The sequence below is a fragment of the Ovis canadensis genome, chromosome 3, assembly GCF_042477335.2.
Source record: "Ovis canadensis isolate MfBH-ARS-UI-01 breed Bighorn chromosome 3, ARS-UI_OviCan_v2, whole genome shotgun sequence".
In the NCBI taxonomy this organism is placed as follows: domain Eukaryota; kingdom Metazoa; phylum Chordata; class Mammalia; order Artiodactyla; family Bovidae; genus Ovis; species Ovis canadensis.
The window spans coordinates 34,939,658-34,952,515 of record NC_091247.1 but is presented as its reverse complement, the minus strand read 5'-3'; the positions used below and the strand labels follow the sequence as shown (position 1 = coordinate 34,952,515).

The following is a 12,858-nucleotide window of genomic DNA, read 5'->3' as shown; positions in this document are numbered from 1 at the left end:
CGCTAGCAGTAAAGAATTCGCTGCCAGCAGTAGACACGAGAGAGGCCAGTGGGATCCCTGGGCGGAAGGCCCTCTGGAGGAGGAAATAGCGCCCCACTCCACTATTCTGGCCTGGAAGGTCACAGTCCACGGGGCCGCAGAGTGTCAGACACGACTGAGTGACTGAACACAAAGCACACTATGGAAAACAGTATGGTGATAACATAAAATTATCATATGATCCAGAAAGTCCACTTCTGGGTATATTTCCAAACTGAATATAGGGACTCAAACAGATGTTTGTACTCCCATGTTTATAGCAGCATTACTCACGATAGCCAAAAGGTAGAAGCAACCTAAATGTCCATCTATGAAAGAGTGGATAAACAAAATGTGGCTATACATGCAATGAAATATTATTCAGCCTTAAAAATGAAGAAAATCTTGGGAATTCCCTGGTAAGGACTCTGCACTATGCTAAGGGCCCAGGTTCTATCCCTAACCAGGGAACTAAGATCCTATAAAAACTACAATCATCAAGGTGCAGTCAAAAAAAAGAAAAAGAAAAATTTGATACATGCTATGGATAAAACTGGAAGATATTATGTTAAGTGAAATAAGCCAGATACAAAAAGACAGATTCTTCCTGAGTTCACTTACATGAGGTACCTGAAGTGGTAAGATTCAAAGACAAAAAATAAAATGGTGACTGCCAAGGCTGAGGGAAGGGAGGAATGGGGAGCTCTTGTTTAATGTGGAAGTATGTAATGACACCGAACTGTACACTTAAAAATGATGAAAATGGTAAATGTATGTTATGTATATTTCACCACATTGAAAACAAAGTGTGTGCTAAGTCCCAAATTGAACCTACATGTTCATACTTTACTGAAACATAAAAATTTTTAAATAATCCTTTTTAACTGAAGAAGTGTTAGCAGGCTACAAACGTGTCTACAGATGAAACAAGCAATTTTTCTGAGGGCAGTATATCTACTTAATAGTAGAACATCAAAATGCTTCCCAAAACTTCTACTTGATTCAAGATCTCTTATCAATAAGTTGGCAAGAGCAAAGGTTGAGATAAAAAAACCTTTCCAGAAAACAAAAGGGATACGTTTTTCAAAAAGTCAAGAGAAGCAAGGTCAATGGGAAAAACAACTTTCATAACATGCCATTAGAAAGATAACTAAATGACTCAGGAAATGTGGCCCTGGAAAGGAAAATTACAAAATTATTTCTCAAGACCATGGCATCAAAAAGCAAGATAATTCAAACAACATGGAAGCTTAAAAAGGGAGCTGTGTTACTTGGACATAAGGGGTCCTTTAACATGTAAGTGATGGCACAGGAACACTTAATTGGAGCCCTGAAACAAACTGATATGCCTGTTAGCATGCATTGAAAGAGCCTCACTTTAATCAAGCAATTTACAAATTTTTCATTTTAATTAAACAAAAACCAGTCAAAAAATACTACCTTAAAATTGCACATAACAGAGAGAACAAAAATAAGGGTAGGAGTGATTTTTTTGTTCCCTTGAACAATGCAAAGTAAAGCCAGGAACTGACTAAATGAATCTTCTGTTCTTTCCTTTGCACATTAAATTGGCTACTTCCCTCTACTTATTCCCCTTCCCCAAAAGAAGCCACCCTGAAATGAAGTCACTATAAGGCACGAAAAGCCCAGGACTGACAATCATCTAAAACTCCAGACTCAGACTTATCTTAGCGCTCACCACCCCAGACTCTGTGGGAAGACTGTGGAATCCTAGCAGAAGTTCCCAAGGCTAGTGATGGCAGAGTTCACTGGGTCAAAGACAATATCACCACTCTGACTTTTCCCCAAAAAATCCTAAGTACAAAATATAAAATAAACGACAGCCCTTTGAAACATTAAAAAGACCCATTAACTGTTTCATCATTTACATTACTGTATTATACTATTATAATCACGAGAAGGCTGCTCAGGACAAAGATCTAAGACAAGTAAGGAGTATGGGGCTAGGGCAGAGGAGGGTGAAGAGCCTGTGCTTCTAAGGTTAAAAAAGCTCCAGGACTAATTCCTAGAGGATGACCTGAGCATGGTGACAGCACTCAAAACATTAACACCAGGCACTGTTCACTAGGTTTCTAGGTGCTTCGGTACCTAGATAGGCACCCTGAACCCTGGGCAGAGATCAGTTCTGTAATATCCACAACCCCACCCACCCACTGCCCACACTCACTCTCCACCCTCCAACAGAGCTCCCTAATCTAGCCTGCACACCATTTTAGCAGGCCTTGCCAGGCAGGCTTATTAACCCTCTGTTGAAAACTGTTGCTGTCTCTGCTCAGGACAAGCAATGTTCAGTCTCTAATAGCTGTTTAAAACTGTTAGGTTCTATCTGCTTAAAAAAAAAAGAAAAAGTTTGTATCTTCACACCCATTCATTCTTCAACACAATCAAATATTCCAAATGAACAATATATCCCCCTGCTCAGTCTCAGTTAGCCACAATTTTTCCTCCCTCTATAGATCTCCAAAAAGCAGTGAACAAGATAGAAAGTTACCCTAGAAACAAAAGTCTCTGGCTTTCCTGTGCTTTTCTGCTCTACGATTTCTGATCTCTGTTATACATGTGTGAGTTCTTAGCTTGCTCAAATCACCTGGGTTTTATTAGACAGCTCCTTTATACCACTCACATGGACACTCACTCTTCACAGAGTCCCTGATTCTGGAATGCCAATGTGACTCTACCAACTACCAAACAACAATAATACAGTGAAATAATAAATATAAATAATATATAAACTATGAAAAAATATATATATAAACTATGAAAAAATATATATATACCATATGTAGCATAACAATAGCAATATAATAGTTGCTACCATTTATTGAGCACTATGACCAAAGTTACTCTAAGTGCTTTACATAAGTTATCCCATTACATCTCTATAATTACTTTTTATCTTTATGAGTAGTCTTAATTTCACGTATTTGTTAAAATACCATTAGGTCATTCCACAGGACAGGAGCAAAGATAATCCCCCTACAGAAACTTAGCAACCATGTACAGAACTTTACAGAAAACAACACTGCCACTGAAACCTGACAGCTGACCAGAGAATGGTGTTCTGAGTAGACTCTGCGGAGAAAGCAAACCAGGCAGAAGAGGAAAGGGGCCCCTCTGGGCAGGTTTTTGTGACACTCACAGACCAGACTGCAGGCTCTGTTTTTAGAAGGTTCGAGTGCAGCACAGAGGTTCTATGTGCCTTTTTGGCTACACCCCAAGCTGAGGTACCATTAGATCAATGTCACTCAAACTCCTGGTGAGCCATACTCCCACAGCAAAAAGTCCAAAACTGAGGATCAAGTTCTTCCAAAAAGCATTCCTATCAGTGTTGAGGCAGCAGATGCCCTCAAGCCAATCTCCCATGTAGTCTGGCATTTCAGGAGCTTCATTTGCCCAGACAAAAATGTTCACATCGGCCCCACTGGAAGCCATAGCAGCACCTTCGGGCTCCACAAGGCTTCTCATAACTACCGAATATAATTATTAATATCATCCCTGTGTAAGAAAAAGCACAGAAAGGGTATGTAAGTTGCCAAAGGTCATAAGCTACTAAGTGGTAAAGTCAGGATTCAAACTCAGACCTCACCAGCTGAAAAACCTGCATACTCACCACTATATGATGCTGCTACCCAGCACCTCTAAAGATGGCTCAGAGGGTTCCAGTCCCATCACCCTGACTTCTGACTTGTGCCCTCCCAGCTCCACTCCCCAGCCATGCTTCAGCTCTTCCAGTCACAGTTGTGTTTCCTTTCTCCAAATTCTCCCTAAGTATTCTTCAGTATTCTGATAACAGATTTCTGAATTATTAAATTTTTCAATACATTTCCTGATTCTACTTTAACTTCTGTACTAGCTTTCATATATGCCAAAAAACCACAAAGAATTTCTATCTGATAGCACACAAAGAATACACAACCTAGGAATAAGTTAACAGTAAACGTGCAGGAACAAAATGAAGAAAACACAAACTTTTATTCACAGATAAAAAACAGATGTGAAAAAGAGAAATTGGCCATATTCCTGAAGAGGTATACTCAATACTACATAGCAGGAATACTCAATATTGTAAAACTACGATCTAAGGGGCCAGCTCCCAACCTTGGGTGGGAACAAATAGTCACCTTCCCTGAAGCAGGTTCAGGAACTGAGGACAAGAGACCAAATGTTATCCCATTGCTCTTATCATTCAGGAAATTCCAAGGAATTAGGGAGCTATGAGACTCAAACTGTGGATGAAGACCAAATATATAGGAGATAAATATAAACCACAACACCACACTACCTGATAACACTGCAGTGAGGCTCAATAGTTGACAAGCCCACCTACGCACAAAGAGCTTCAGTTTCACATTTCAGAACCTCACTCTTTAATAGACATGGACAGCCAAGAATCATCAGTTTAACGAAAGCCACCAAGATGAAAGAGAAAATGGGGATACTACAAGGTAAAGAAGAAGTGTTTTTTAAACATTTAGTCAATTATACCTCAACTGAAAAAAAAAACTACAATTACTATCCCTGCAGAAAAGAGAATACTCCATCCATAAAATTATAATATGTGTTAAGAGTCCCCAAGACTACTGATCAAGGCTTCCAAATTTCAAAGGGAATATAACTTGCAACCTACATTTTTGTACTTGTCCAAATTATCAACCAAGTTTAAAGTAGAATGAAGACATTTCCAGACTTCCAAGAACTCAAAAAGGAACCTCCTCTTCTCTCTTTCTTAGGATGCTACTGGAGTACTTGCTCCAACAAAGCTAGAGGGTAAAACAAGAAAGTAAGCTATGAGATTCAACACAGGAAAGAGGTAAAGGGAATGATACATGATACAATGAGAGCTGCCTGGCAGACCTAGACCACAATCAATCCAGATTAAAGCAGTTCCTCCATCCATCTTCTCACCTTCCCATGTCAGCAGATGACATGACTATCTACCCTACCCACTCAAGCTAAGAAAGAAGTCATTCCTGACTCTCTCAAAACCCAAATTCAATATACTCTTGATTTTACTTTCTAAATAACTTATATAAATACATTCACTTCTTTCCATCTCCACTGGTACCACCATATTCCAAGACTCTATTATCTCTCACCTGGTCTATCGTAATGGGCAGCTAACTACTCTACCTTATCCTGTACAAACCATTTTCCATATAACAACCAGTAATATTTTTAATATAAATAAGATCATGTCACTCTGCTTAAAATCATTCAATAGCTTCTCATTCCACCCAGAATAAAATCCAAGTTCCCAAATTTAGCCCACCAGACTCTGCATAATCTAGCCCCTGACTATCTTTAGAATCTCACCTTATTTCCCTCTCACACTCCCTCCCTATAGTCCAACCACAGTGGCCTTGCAGATCCTTGAACATGGAAGCTTTCTTGTGTCTTTGAACATGATATTCCCTTTTTACAACAACTTCCCCAGCCCTTCACATTGAACTATTCTCATCTTTCATGATTCACCTTAAATGTCATTTCCTCAGAGTGAGCTTTCTTGATGGTCAATTCTCAATTAGCCCCTCACCAGGTCAGTTTCCTTTCATTTCCTTTCTCAGTGAGTCAAAAAGAAGGAGTTTTGTTCAGCGAATTACGGTATATCCTTAAAGAACAGTATGAAAGTGAAAAGTGAAAGTGAAAGTCATTCAGTTATGTCTGACTCTTTGAGACCCCGTGGACTGTAGCCTGTCAGGCTCCTCTGTTCATGGAATTCTCCAAACCAGAATACTGGAGTGGATTGCCATTTTCTTCTCCAGGGGATCTTCCTGACCCAGGGATTGAACCCAGGTCTTCCACATAGAAGGCAGGTTTTTTACATATGCAACCATTTCAATGAAGGACTTCCTTGGAGTTCCAGAGGTTAGGACTCAGCACTTTCACTGTCATGGCCCTGGGTTCAATCCCTGACTGGGATACTAAGATCCTGCAAACCGCATGGCGTGGCCAAAAAACAAACAAAATAAATGAGGTTATAAAAAAGAGTATTTAGGATATACGGTTAAGCAAGACAAGTTTTAAGAATTAGAACAAGTGAGTGAAGTCACTCAGTCGTGTCCAACTCTTTGCGACCCCATGGACTGTAGCCCGCTCAGGCTCCTCTGTCCATGGGATTCTCCAGGCAAGAATACTGGAGTGGGTTGCCATTTCCTTCTCCAGGGGATCTTCCCAACTCAGGGATCGAACCTGGGTCTCCTGCATTGCAGGCAGACGCTTTATCCTCTGAGCCAACAGGGAAGCCCTTAGAACAAGATGGATGAGGAGAAATTTTCCTACCAGCTATCACAACATACACTATAAAGTTGTAATGGTTAATATAGCACAAACTAGCACAAGGACAAGGAGGTTGACTGATCAGGACAGGAAGCCTAGAAATAGGTCCATGTGCAATGTAAACTTGACATAATAAGAGACACAGCATTACAGAGCCACAAGCAAAGGATGAGGTTTTCAATAAATGATGCTGGGACAACCAATTATTCACTGGTGGGAAAAAACTATACTCCTATCTTACAATGTATTTTATAGAAAAATAAATTCCTATTTAAAGACCCAAAAAGGAAAACTTTAAAATTCTGAGAGAAAGACATATAACTTTTGAGTAGGACAGAATTTCCTGAAATGGTTCTTTTCTCTCTCTTACAAATACACACACACACACACACACACACACACACAAGAACAAATCTAAAAAGGAAAATGTTGATGAATGATTTCATTAAATTAAAGCTGCTAGATATCAGTAGCACCAAATTAAGAACATAAACCACAAACTAAATGGAGATTGTAATATATGTAACTGCTGAAAGATTAGTATCCATCTACATAAACAGCATTTTAAGCTCTCTCTCTACATATATATACATATATATATATACACACACAGGCGCATACACAGAAACAATCCACTTAAAAGATGGGCAAGTGAAAGTCGCTCAGTCGTGTCTTACTTTTTGTGACCCCACGGACTAGGCTGTCAGGCTCTTCTGTCCATGTAATTCTCCAGGTCAGAATACTGGAGTGGGTAACCATTCCCTTCTCCAGGGGAATCTTCCCAACCCAGGGATTGAATCCAGGTCTCCCACATTGCAGGCGGATTCTTTATCATCTGAGCCACCAGGGAAGCCCAAAAGATGAGCAAAGGTCTTCCCAAAAGAAGAAATCAATGAAAATATTCTTCACTACACTAGTAATCAGGGAAATACAAATTAAAAGCATAATGAGATACTACTTCACATCCATCAGCTTCACAAAAAATTAAGTCTGACAACACAGAGTATTGTGAAGGCTATAGAAAGATGAGAACTCTCATTCATTTTTGGTAGAAAGAAATTGATACAATTTGGCAATATCTAATGGAATAAAATACCATACACCCTAAAAGCTGACAATTCCATTTCTATGAATATACCCTAAAGGGGTAGCTTTCAAACTTTTTTGATCATCACACACATTTTATACTATGACCCAGTTCAAGCATACAACTCAAAGGAAAATTCACAAAATGGAGCTTATTCTTATTAAGTGTGACACATTCTGATAGTTCCATTCTCTTCTCATTCAGTTTTTAAATGATGGGGTGACTCATTCCACTGATTTTACAACCAAAAATGGGTAACCATACCCAATTCAAAAACCTTTGCCCCAGAAAATAATCTCAAAATATCTTCTTGAGCAAAGGTGGGACAATGTTCATCATGGCTTGCTTTGTCAAAAGAAATTTAAAATAACATACAAGTCAGTCAGCATGAGAGTGAATTTAAAAATTGGAGGCATATTCAGACAATGGAATATGATACAGCAGTGCAATGAAAGAATGAGAACCGTTAAATATAATTATCAATAAATCTGATGAATTTAACACTAAGCAAAACAAGCAAGTTGCAGAAGAATACATCCAGTATGGTATATTTGCATAAACTTTTTAAACATATAAAACAATACTACATATTATTTAGAGATACATTTATACATAATGAATAAAGTATAAAACTATGCACAGGGAAAAAGGAAAAAGATCACAGAAGAGTATGAAAAAGCAAGTAAATGGAAAGACCAAGTGAACAGCTAGATAGTTAAATTCTTAAAAGTTGCCCATCTTCAAAATTAAACTATTGCCTCTCAGGGAAGCTTCCCTGGTGGCTCAGACGGTAAAGAATCTGCCTGCAGTGTGGGAGAACTGGGTTCAATCCCTGGGTTGGCAAGATCCCTTGGAGGAGGGAATGGCTACCCACTTCAGTATTCTTGCCTGGAGAAATCCATGGACAGAGGAACCTGGAGGTCACAAAGAGTTAGACATGACTGAGCGACTCGGAGAAGGCAATGGCAACCCACCCCAGTACTCTTGCCTGGAAAATCCGATGGGCAGAGGAGCCTGATAGGCTGCAGTCCATGGGGTCGGTAAGAGTCGGACATGACTGAGCCACTTCACTATCACCTTTCACTTTCATGCACTGGAGAAGGAAATGGCAGCCCACTCCAGTGTTCTTGCCTGGAGAATCTCAGGGACAGGGGAGCCTGGTGGGCTGCCATCTATGGGGTCGCACAGAGTTGGACACGACTGAAGCACCTTAGCAGCAATAGCAGCAGAGCGACTAACACTTTCTCGGGGCAGCAACTCCCTTCTAGACATGAGACTAAAGAGAGAGACTCAGCCTGCCAGCTAGAGACTTAAGCAGCCAATCCGAGATCAGTCTTCAAAGCCGACAGCAATCATCTTTCAAAACTGTTCCATTTAGTAATCAACTACACTGAGTATCTATTTTTAACTAAGTAATGAAATTCAGAACATGGACCCAAAACATGCAACAGGTAGTTGTGGGTAGATGAGATGTCATAGCAGATGCCCCAAACACAGCCATGTGCCAGTAAGATTGAGTCACTGTGATGTGCTGAAAAAAGATATTAAGGCTCAGCTGTCACAGGTTGCAGTGAGCCCTCCTCTGCTTTCCTCTCAGGCATCATTCCAGAATGTGGAACACTTAGACATCTTCAAGATTAGTAAATCACTAAAAAAAGACAAAATATGGCATCTTACAAATAACACATGCTTGTGACCAAATTAACATAGGGCAGAGAGCTATAAACATTCAGTAGGCTCATGGAATAATTCCCTAACATTAAAAATTCAGCCCCTCCAGGTCTCAATATAAATTCTACCTGGAAGAGTAAACCCAGTACTGTAACGCACTTGACCGTAATCTCTCAAATCAACTCATTTGTCAGGGAATGTCATTTAAAAGGATTATGTGTAACAGAATTTAACCGATCAACTCTCAGACCAACAAACATGTTCTGAACCACAAGTCCAAACTACTCTGATCCCCAAATAGCACAACTTCTCCGGGAAAACAGCTAATGCATTCATGCATTCAACCTTTACTTACTACATTAGAAAAACACCATGGTAGAACTTACAGAGGCATTCAGTTCAGTTCAGTTCAGTCACTCAGTCGTGTACAACTCTTTGAGACCCCATGAACCACAGCACACCAGGCCTCCCTCTCCGTCACCAACTCCCGGAGTCCACCCAAACCCATGTCCATTGAGTCAGTGATGCTATCCAACCGTCTTATCCTCTGTTGTCCTCTTCTCCTCCTGCCCTCAATCTTTCCCAACATCGAGGTCTTTTCAAATGAGTCAGCTCTTCGCATCTGGTGGCCAAAGTATTGCAGTTTCAGCTTCAACATCAGTCCTTCCAGTGAACACCCAGGACTGATCTCCTTTAGAATGGACTGGTTGGATCTCCCTGCAGTCCAAGGGACTCGCAAGAGTCTTCTCCAACATCACATTTCAAAAGCATCAATTCTTTGGCACTCAGCTTTCTTTATAGTCCAACTCTCATATCCATATATGACCACTGGAAAAACCATAGCCTTGACTAGACAGACCTTTGCTGGCAAAGTAATGTCTCTGCTTTTGAATATGCTATCTAGGTTGGTCATTCCTTCCAAGGAGTAAGCATCTTTTAATTTCATGGCTGCAATCACCATCTGCAGTGATTTTGGAGCCCCCCAAAATCAAGTCTGACACTGTTTCCACTGTTTCCCCATCAATTTCCCATGAAGTGATGGGACCAGATGCCATGATCTTTGTTTTCTGAATGTTGAGCTTTAAGCCAAATTTTTCACTCTCCTCTTTCACTTTCATCAAGAAGCTCTTTAGTTCTTCTTCCCTTTCTGCCATAAGGGTGGTGTCATCTGCATATCTGAGGTTATTGATATTTCTCCCAGCAATCTTGATTCCAGCTTGTGCTTCTTCCAGCCCAGCATTTCTCATGATGTACTCTGCATAGAAGTTAAATAAGCAGGGTGACAATATACAGCCTTGACGTAATCCTTTTCCTATTTGGAACCAGGCTGTTGTTCCATGTCCAGTTCTAACCGTTGCTTCCTGACCTGCATACAGGATTCTCAAGGCATAAAAATTTTTTTGTTTTTATACAGAGGCACAAAAATATTTTAAACAAGAATCCTGTCCTTGATACTGACAGCCTAGCAATGGAGTTTGGAAATACACATAATCTTACATAAGGTAGAGAGATTTAGTTGCCACAAGAGAAATAAAAGTGAATTGCTATTTAAAAACAAAAAAAACTTACTTTGCATAGATTCTTGCCTATCTAGTCCTTCTGTGAGTCAGACCTAGAATACAGAAACTCTGGTACCTCATCTCTTCAAGGGCAAGTAGCTATATATGGTAACAGTACTGGCTCTTGTGATGTATAAAAATTAAGTCTCCTCATTTTAAACATTTGATTTAAGAGAAAATCCAAACATGGATCCCAATTCTCATAACTGACTGAAAAATGGAAGTGTCTGTCACTCAGTCATGTCCGACTCTTTGTGACCCCATGGAGTCTAGCCTTCCAGCCTCTTCTGTCTATGGAATTCTCCAGGTAAGAATACTGGAGTGAGTAGCCATTTTCTTCTCCAGGGGATCTTCCAGACACAAGGATTGAACCTGGATCTCCTGCATTGCAGGTAGATTCTTTACCGTTTAAGCCACCAGGTGCCTGCTGGTCTAAAAGAAAGGGAAATGCCAAAAGCAACACACAGAAAAAAAAATTATTTTCTCTAACTCTGCCATTGTTTTGCTATAGAAACGTCAGAATTCATACTTTGGTTGAAACACTGAGAAAAGAATTGTTAATGAGTTTCAAAAGAACTTTCATGAATCTTTCGGTTAAGTACTACATAAAATGGTCTAGATTAATAAGGCTTTTCACATCATTTTATCTGTAGCAGGTTTGTTAATGTAGGTAGAGATCATTTTACTTCTTTTCTAAATCTAAAGAAAGTAAACTCCATAAATACTACAAGTCATTAAACACCCTTTCAAGTATTTTTTACAGAGTTAGTCCAGACAGGGCCAGGTCTAGTCGATTCATTTCAAATTAATCATCAGATCCACTATTGCACCTAAACACTCAACTAAACATTCAGGAATTCGGAAGCACCAAAGAGGGAGTCTACAAAGAAGAAGTAAAGGGACTTTATCTGGATGAATCCAATTGTTTTCTCAGGATACCAACAAAAGAGTAGGAAGTTCAGGTTTATGTGTTTATATCATCTGACATAAACCAGTTCCCAGTCCTCTGCCATCAGTCCTGTCATGTCTTCAACATCTCTGAAAAGAATATTTGCGACAAACTAAAGAAGAAAGATCTTTTTTCCATGTCCTATCCATTCAAGCCAGTAAATAACCCTGGGTACACAGGTTTGTCTTTTTAATGACAAATTTAATGAGAGATAATTCACAAACCATAAAATTCACCTTTATAGGTGCATAAATCAGTCATTTTTAGAATAATAGAGTCGTGTAACCATTACCACTAATTTTAGAACATTTTCATCACCTCAAAAAGAAACCCCTACCCACTGATTACTTAAAAAGCATCGTACCACTCCAATGAAATGTCCAACTAACCTAGTCTTCTCTATCTTACTTATATCCAGGTCCTCAGCTTAGTCAGAAAATAGCAAGATTTGTGGAAAGTAAAAATAAAAGAGCTTTTAAAAGAAGAGCTAAATCAAGAATGTAGTATCTCTAGTAAGAAAATGTTCAAAAAATTATGGAGATATGCTCAAAAGACAATTTGACAGCGCTCCCAATGACAAAGGCTAGAATAACTGAGCAAAAAAATAAATGAACACAGTTCATTGAGGATTATGACTCAAAGAATAAAATAGATGCCTCAAAATTTATACTGATATAAATAAACAAATAAATAATTGGCAGGGGAGGGGTAATGCTACTTTACAGAAGAATTAAATGACTAAGTATAGGAGGAAAAGGGAAATTAAAAATCATTCTTATCCAAGAACCACAGTAACAATTACTGCAGGCAAGAACCATTAATGGAGGTTGAAATTAATGGACAAAAGTAAGATGAGAAACAGAACATCTGCACAATGTCAAACACACTGCACAATGCACTTACTGATTACAAAGGGAAAATCAGTTTCACCGTGGCAAAACCTGACACACACAATCTTAATGACGTACTGAAAATCATACATCCCTTCTGTAATACTGACGGGAGGTATCAGAGTGAGTATTTCTCACTCTGACAAAGGGAAAACATTAGACAAACCCATATCGAGCAATATTTTACAAAGTAACTAACCAATGCTATCTTTAAAAGCTTCAAAATCATGGAAGACAATGAAAGCCAAGAACTGTCACAGATTTGGAAGATAAGGTAGACATGACAACTAAATGCAATCTGTATCATGGATTGGATTCTGGACCGAAAAAGGACATTAACAGGAAAACTGGTAAAATTCAAATAAGACTTATAGAACAATTATCAGC

General features: G+C 39.2%; 1 protein-coding gene and 1 pseudogene across 2 annotated transcripts in view; both read right to left on the bottom strand.

Annotated features, from left to right (window-relative positions):
- Positions 1-12,858, bottom strand: part of BABAM2 (BRISC and BRCA1 A complex member 2) — a 401,503-nt gene that overhangs the window by 384,480 nt on the left and 4,165 nt on the right. The gene's annotated exons all lie outside the window — the stretch shown is intronic.
- LOC138436756 (mitochondrial import receptor subunit TOM6 homolog pseudogene) lies at positions 3,247-3,492 on the bottom strand (annotated as a pseudogene).